This window comes from Pyrus communis, chromosome 5 (genome assembly GCF_041283825.1).
Source record: "Pyrus communis isolate YQ-2024b chromosome 5, ASM4128382v1, whole genome shotgun sequence".
Classification (NCBI taxonomy): Eukaryota; Viridiplantae; Streptophyta; class Magnoliopsida; order Rosales; family Rosaceae; genus Pyrus; species Pyrus communis.
Window position 1 is genome coordinate 27,020,174 of NC_142569.1, and position 6,307 is coordinate 27,026,480.

Below are 6,307 nucleotides of genomic sequence, written 5' to 3' on the forward strand. Positions count from 1 at the left end.
AAGTCTCATTATGTCCCGTTATATCAAAAATCCTTATTTATTTGCTTTCAGGTTTTTTGACTTCTTTCAACTGTTTAAAAATCCTAATAAATAGGAATTAAGTCTCCTTTAATCTGCAACGTTGATACATATTTGTAGAAAATTTGGTATTTGCGCGCAGCTCGACTTTCATGTACTAAAACTGCCATAGCTATTAACTCCCTCTAGAAAAATGATATTTGCTAACACTTCACAATTTATACATATAAAATCCTTGTCGTACAAGGAAAACAATAAACACAATATATATCATTCCTAATAAAGGACTCCTACAATATCTCCACTCACTCACTGACTCACGTTATTGTGTTCTATTGGGATATCATCTTCTTTGATTTGCACATATAGGCATGTTTACTTAACAGTAATGAGAAATCGGAAAGCTTAAAAATAGAAGAACGAAAAGAAATCAGAACAACTACCCACTCGTAGATTTGATTTTATACATTGAGTAAGGATGCACATTAAATATTACAAATGAGAGAGTTGGTAATTTGATTTAGCGACACTCGATCTGCATTCTATTGAAGAATGTTATGAGTTTGAATTTTGTGAATGGTTGTTAAATTAAAAGAAATGAGAAAATGAATGAATTTGAAAACTTAAAAATAGGAGAAGTAAGGAAAGAGAATCAGAACAACTACCCTCTTGTCGATTTCATCATTGAGTACGTATGTGCATTAAATGCTACAAATAAGAGAGTTGGTAATTTGGTCTAACAACACTAGATCTTTATTCTATTGGAGAATGCTATGAGTTTGAATTTTGTAAATGGTTATTAATTAAAAGAAAACAAAATATATATATATATATATATATATATATATATATATATATATATATATATCCTCAATTTATAAACCATTTGTTACTTGACCAATACCACAAAAAATAATAATAATAAATAATAATAATAATAATAATAATCATTTGCTCAGTTCGACTTGGGGTTAATCAATTTGGTTAGTAGTATTTTTTTTCCGTGTATAAAATTTGACCGAATTTTGTGTAGAATATCATTATCTAAAGATCATATGCAAGTGTTCATTTTTTAGTCATTTTTATGCATAAAAAAAATATGAACAGTTCATCATGATGAAGCTATTTGCTACGAAAACTATTGATTGGTTTGACACACATGAATGGATAAGCGATATTCAAATTGAACGATTCCTTGTATATATAATTTTAGACAATGATAAAGCGAATGAGAAATTTTAATTATGATATTCTTATTGTAATGATAAGTTAAGACTCTATTTACTTCTCTCACACTCCTAATTAATTTATGTCTTTGATCGTCATCAATTCATTTGATCTGACAATTAAAAATTAAAATAATGTATAAGAACTAAAAATAGGTGTTTGGATATCAGACTCCTCAATTAATTGCAAGTACATGAACAAATTTCTTTCTTTTTGGGCGAAGTTGTTAATGATTTCGAGCACTTTGTTTGTATTTGCAATCAGCCCAAAAATGCGAGATTGACAGGGTCACATTGCAATCATGTCCAAAACCCGGACCCGATTTCAATTAGTTTGACTCAGTGGGGAGAGATGGAGAGAGAGGGAGAGTCTTGACATTTAAAGAGCAGGTTTCCCTTATCTGATTCCAAGAGCCGCAGAGCCCATATCTGGGAGCATCCCAATTCCCAACTCGTGTTTTCTCAGAGTTTGTTTTCTGTACAAATTCATCTTTTATATCTTTTATAAAATTTTAATTGTACATTTTTGGCTTTGGAAAACGCATGAATTGGAAACTACATTGTCCTCCCCGCATGGATTAATAGGATTATGATCATCTACATATACTTTGTATGTTGGTATTTTCCTAAACTGATAATGTTTTAGAGAGTAGGTTTTAGCGTTTAAGAATTTAGCTTGGAGGGGAGGGGAGAATTCTAAATTATAACAATAATTCGGGGAAGGGTGGAGTTTCTAACTCAAAACTTATCTACTAAGATATTGGACCACATGTTATAACGTTCCAAACCAAGCATTCTCTCATTACTGTTAATTAATTGGATCTTCAAGGAACGAGTAGAGTACAAAAATGAAAGTTTGATTCGAGTGTCCCTCTAAATTGGGATAATAAAAAAAAGTCTGTTGCTTTGTTCATTCGGAACAAAATATTTTCTTTGTGCGCTTCAACTATAATGTCGAGTGGGTGTAGAGGGTCGATAGATAGATGGCCTTAGAGTTGGCTTATGTAGTTACAAAATTACGTTTGGGATTATTTGAGTTGGTAAGTGTTTTTGTTCTACTGTTTTTAGATTTCTTTATTTGAATAGTTTTATTATCTGTTTTTTTCGGTTGCTCAATCTGTACGTATGTGCATTAAATGCTACAAATAAGAGAGTTGGTAATTTAGTCTAACGACACTAGATCTTTATTCTATTGGAGAATGCTATGAGTTCGAATTTCGTAAATGGTTATTAATTAAAAGAAAACAAAATATATATCCATCCTCAATTTATAAACCATTTGTTACTTGACCAATACCAAAAATAATAATAATAATAATAATAATAATCATTTGCTCAGTTCGACTTGGGGTTAATCAATTTGGTTAGTAGTATTTTTTTTTTCCGTGTATAAAATTTGACCGAATTTTGTGTAGAATATCATTATCTAAAGATCATAGCAAGTGTTCATCTTTTAGTCATTCTTATGCATAAAAAAAATAAACGGTTCATCATGATGAAGCTATTTGCTACGAAAACTATTAATTGGTTTGACACACATGAATGGATAAACGATATTCAAATTGAACGATTCTTTGTATATATAATTTTAGACAATGATAAAGCGAATGAGAAATTTTAATTATGATATTCTTATTGTAATGATAAGTTAAGACTCTATTTACTTCTCTCACACTCCTAATTAATTTATGTCTTTGATCGTCATCAATTCATTTGATCTGACAATTAAAAATTAAAATAATGTATAAGAACTAAAAATAGGTGTTTGGATATCAGACTCCTCAATTAATTGCAAGTACATGAACAAATTTCTTTCTTTTTGGGCGAAGTTGTTAATGATTTCGAGCACTTTGTTTGTATTTGCAATCAGCCCAAAAATGCGAGATTGACAGGGTCACATTGCAATCATGTCCAAAACCCGGACCCGATTTCAATTAGTTTGACTCAGTGGGGAGAGATGGAGAGAGAGGGAGAGTCTTGACATTTAAAGAGCAGGTTTCCCTTATCTGATTCCAAGAGCCGCAGAGCCCATATCTGGGAGCATCCCAATTCCCAACTCGTGTTTTCTCAGAGTTTGTTTTCTGTACAAATTCATCTTTTATATCTTTTATAAAATTTTAATTGTACATTTTTGGCTTTGGAAAACGCATGAATTGGAAACTACATTGTCCTCCCCGCATGGATTAATAGGATTATGATCATCTACATATACTTTGTATGTTGGTATTTTCCTAAACTGATAATGTTTTAGAGAGTAGGTTTTAGCGTTTAAGAATTTAGCTTGGAGGGGAGGGGAGAATTCTAAATTATAACAATAATTCGGGGAAGGGTGGAGTTTCTAACTCAAAACTTATCTACTAAGATATTGGACCACATGTTATAACGTTCCAAACCAAACATTCTCTCATTACTGTTAATTAATTGGATCTTCAAGGAACGAGTAGAGTACAAAAATGAAAGTTTGATTCGAGTGTCCCTCTAAATTGGGATAATAAAAAAAAGTCTGTTGCTTTGTTCATTCGGAACAAAATATTTTCTTTGTGCGCTTCAACTATAATGTCGAGTGGGTGTAGAGGGTCGATAGATAGATGGCCTTAGAGTTGGCTTATGTAGTTACAAAATTACGTTTGGGATTATTTGAGTTGGTAAGTGTTTTTGTTCTACTGTTTTTAGATTTCTTTATTTGAATAGTTTTATTATCTGTTTTTTTCGGTTGCTCAATCTGTATTTGAGTTTCAATTTGAACTCCAAATTGTTCTGTACTGTTTCTTCATTGTTTATGCACAATTATTTCTTCAAAAAAACCTCCATTTATTTACTATATTTGTATCAAATGATGGAAGAACCTAGCCGAGGATCAAAGACATAGTACATAAACAAAGAAGCTAGATCAGAACGAATCAATTGATGTGACACATAAGGAAGACAGAAGAAAAGTGCCAATGACTAAAAACAGTGAATATGCCCAGTTCAAGTGCACTATGGTTGGATTTGGTGAGGAAATGGCTGAGTTGAAGAACAAATTTGAACAAAAGCCGCTTGTCTTGAAGAAGCTTTACAGCACACCATTTGGAGCACTGATAAAGGCGTATCAAGAAGGGAAAATGACGGTAAGAAAGTCAAATTTGGATGTCAAAGAAGTTTGCAAATGGTATGACACAACAAAGAAAAAGTTCAAGTTTCAAAATGGATATAGTCATATCACTACTGAAGATGTGGTGCGGATTTATGGGATACCGAACAAAGGAACAGAAGCACCAAAAACAACAAATTCAAGAAAGGGAAAACCAGGTGTTTCTCGATTAACAGACAAGTTCTTCAGTGCAACGGCAAGACCCGACAAGAGGGATCTCTCTAATGCAATTGAACTTGCATTTGAAGATGATTCAGAGAGAGGGCAAGATGATGCAGCATGTTTAATAGTGTTGTACTTACTTATCACTTTATTGCTTGCAAATTCTGGAAACTACCTGCCATGGAGTTACGTCCAAGCTTGTGAGAGTGTAGAACAGATAAAGACATATAATTGGGCAAGAGAGATAAAAGAATACCTTCAAAACGGAATCCACAAAGTTCAAGTCAAAACTGAGGAGAAAGGGAAACAATCTGCAATAAGTGGATGCGTCATGACTCTGCTGGTGAGAAAAGGAAAACAAAACTCAAACTCAATATTACATAAGATTATCCGTTAACTCTTTTTACAGAAGATAATCCTTTGAACTATTCGAGCAACACTTATTTCCTACTTCATGGTGTTTATCATTGGATTGTTTTTACATGCGCATCTTGGTATGGTTCTCTATTAATAGCACTTCGTATTGAAGCCGATACTCATGGTTTAGACACATGTTTAAATGATGAAAGTCCTTGTTTAATTGTTTTCACTTAAGACTTATTTACGTGTTTCTGCATTTATCAGATATTTCCATGACTAATCCGTTACCCCAATTTTTACAGTATTGGTTGTGCGATCGAGGAAATATGATCAAACCGATTGAAGGGAGGGAGAAAAGTGAACCCACTGCATTGAGATGGGACCTCCACATACTCCATAAACACTTACAAAGATAAAAAATTATTCAAATCAAGGTACAAAATCTAAAATGATTCTGCAACTTTCCTTATTATTCAATTACGAAATTTAATAGTTGATTGTTTATCTATTTCTGCATAGATGGACAATGCAATAGAGGAGGAAGATTCAAACCTCGTTCAAGAAAAAACTGATAACAGTGACTTTGTGAATCCTCCAACTAATTCAAATACTCAAAAAAGAAAGCTAGAAAAGCCCTGTCTTTCCCCTTTTGGATTCCATCAAGAGCCAATGACCCCATATTTGGGAGCATTCCAATTCCCAGCTTTGATGACATTGAATCCCTGCTCGTATTCTCAGAGGTTTGTTTCTAAATTTTTTTTTTGCTTTGTCAAATGCATGAATTGTATAGTACAATATCCTGTCCACATGGGTGGATAACAGAAGTAGGATCATCTAGCTTATTGTTCTTTGACAAATGATAGGATATTAACAAAATAGCTTTATACATTGTCATCCCATCTGTATGGGTTGAACTATACACCTCCTCCAACAAAGTGGAAACAAAAGAACAACTGGTCATGTGCAAATAGGATCATGATCATCTACTTGTAATTTGTTTGTTGGTATTGTCCTAAAACAGTTATGTTTTAGAGTGTAGGGTTTAGCATTTAAGAATTTAGTTTGTCACCTTAATCAACTCTAATGTAAAGTGTCATTTGAGCTGGGCTTATTTCAGTGGGTAAGTGGGCGTAGAGCTTGGTTGGATGGCAATTGAGTTGGCCTATGTAGTCCAAATTTTCAGATATTAAGTGTAGAGACATTTTCGTTGTAGCAACTGTATTTAGGTCATAATTCCTATCTCATGAGTTTTGTCATCTGTAGACGTGTAAGTGTTCAATGCCGGATTGAAAAGCTTTGGATATCACTTTATGCTTGAAGTGGTTTCGTTTGTTCACCATTCTTTTAAGAGATGATGACCTTTGTACATACCTGTTTAAATTAATAATCTGATTCTAGAGTTAGCATA

The 6,307-nt window shown here is 32.9% G+C and overlaps 1 long non-coding RNA gene across 1 annotated transcript; it reads left to right on the forward strand.

Annotated features, from left to right (window-relative positions):
* The first annotated feature begins 3,087 nt into the window (after positions 1-3,087).
* LOC148697046 (uncharacterized) lies at positions 3,088-6,307 on the forward strand. The gene is made up of 4 exons (XR_015963020.1): positions 3,088-3,316; positions 4,088-4,882; positions 5,202-5,333; positions 5,419-6,307. It is a non-coding gene; the product is annotated as an uncharacterized LOC148697046 (long non-coding RNA).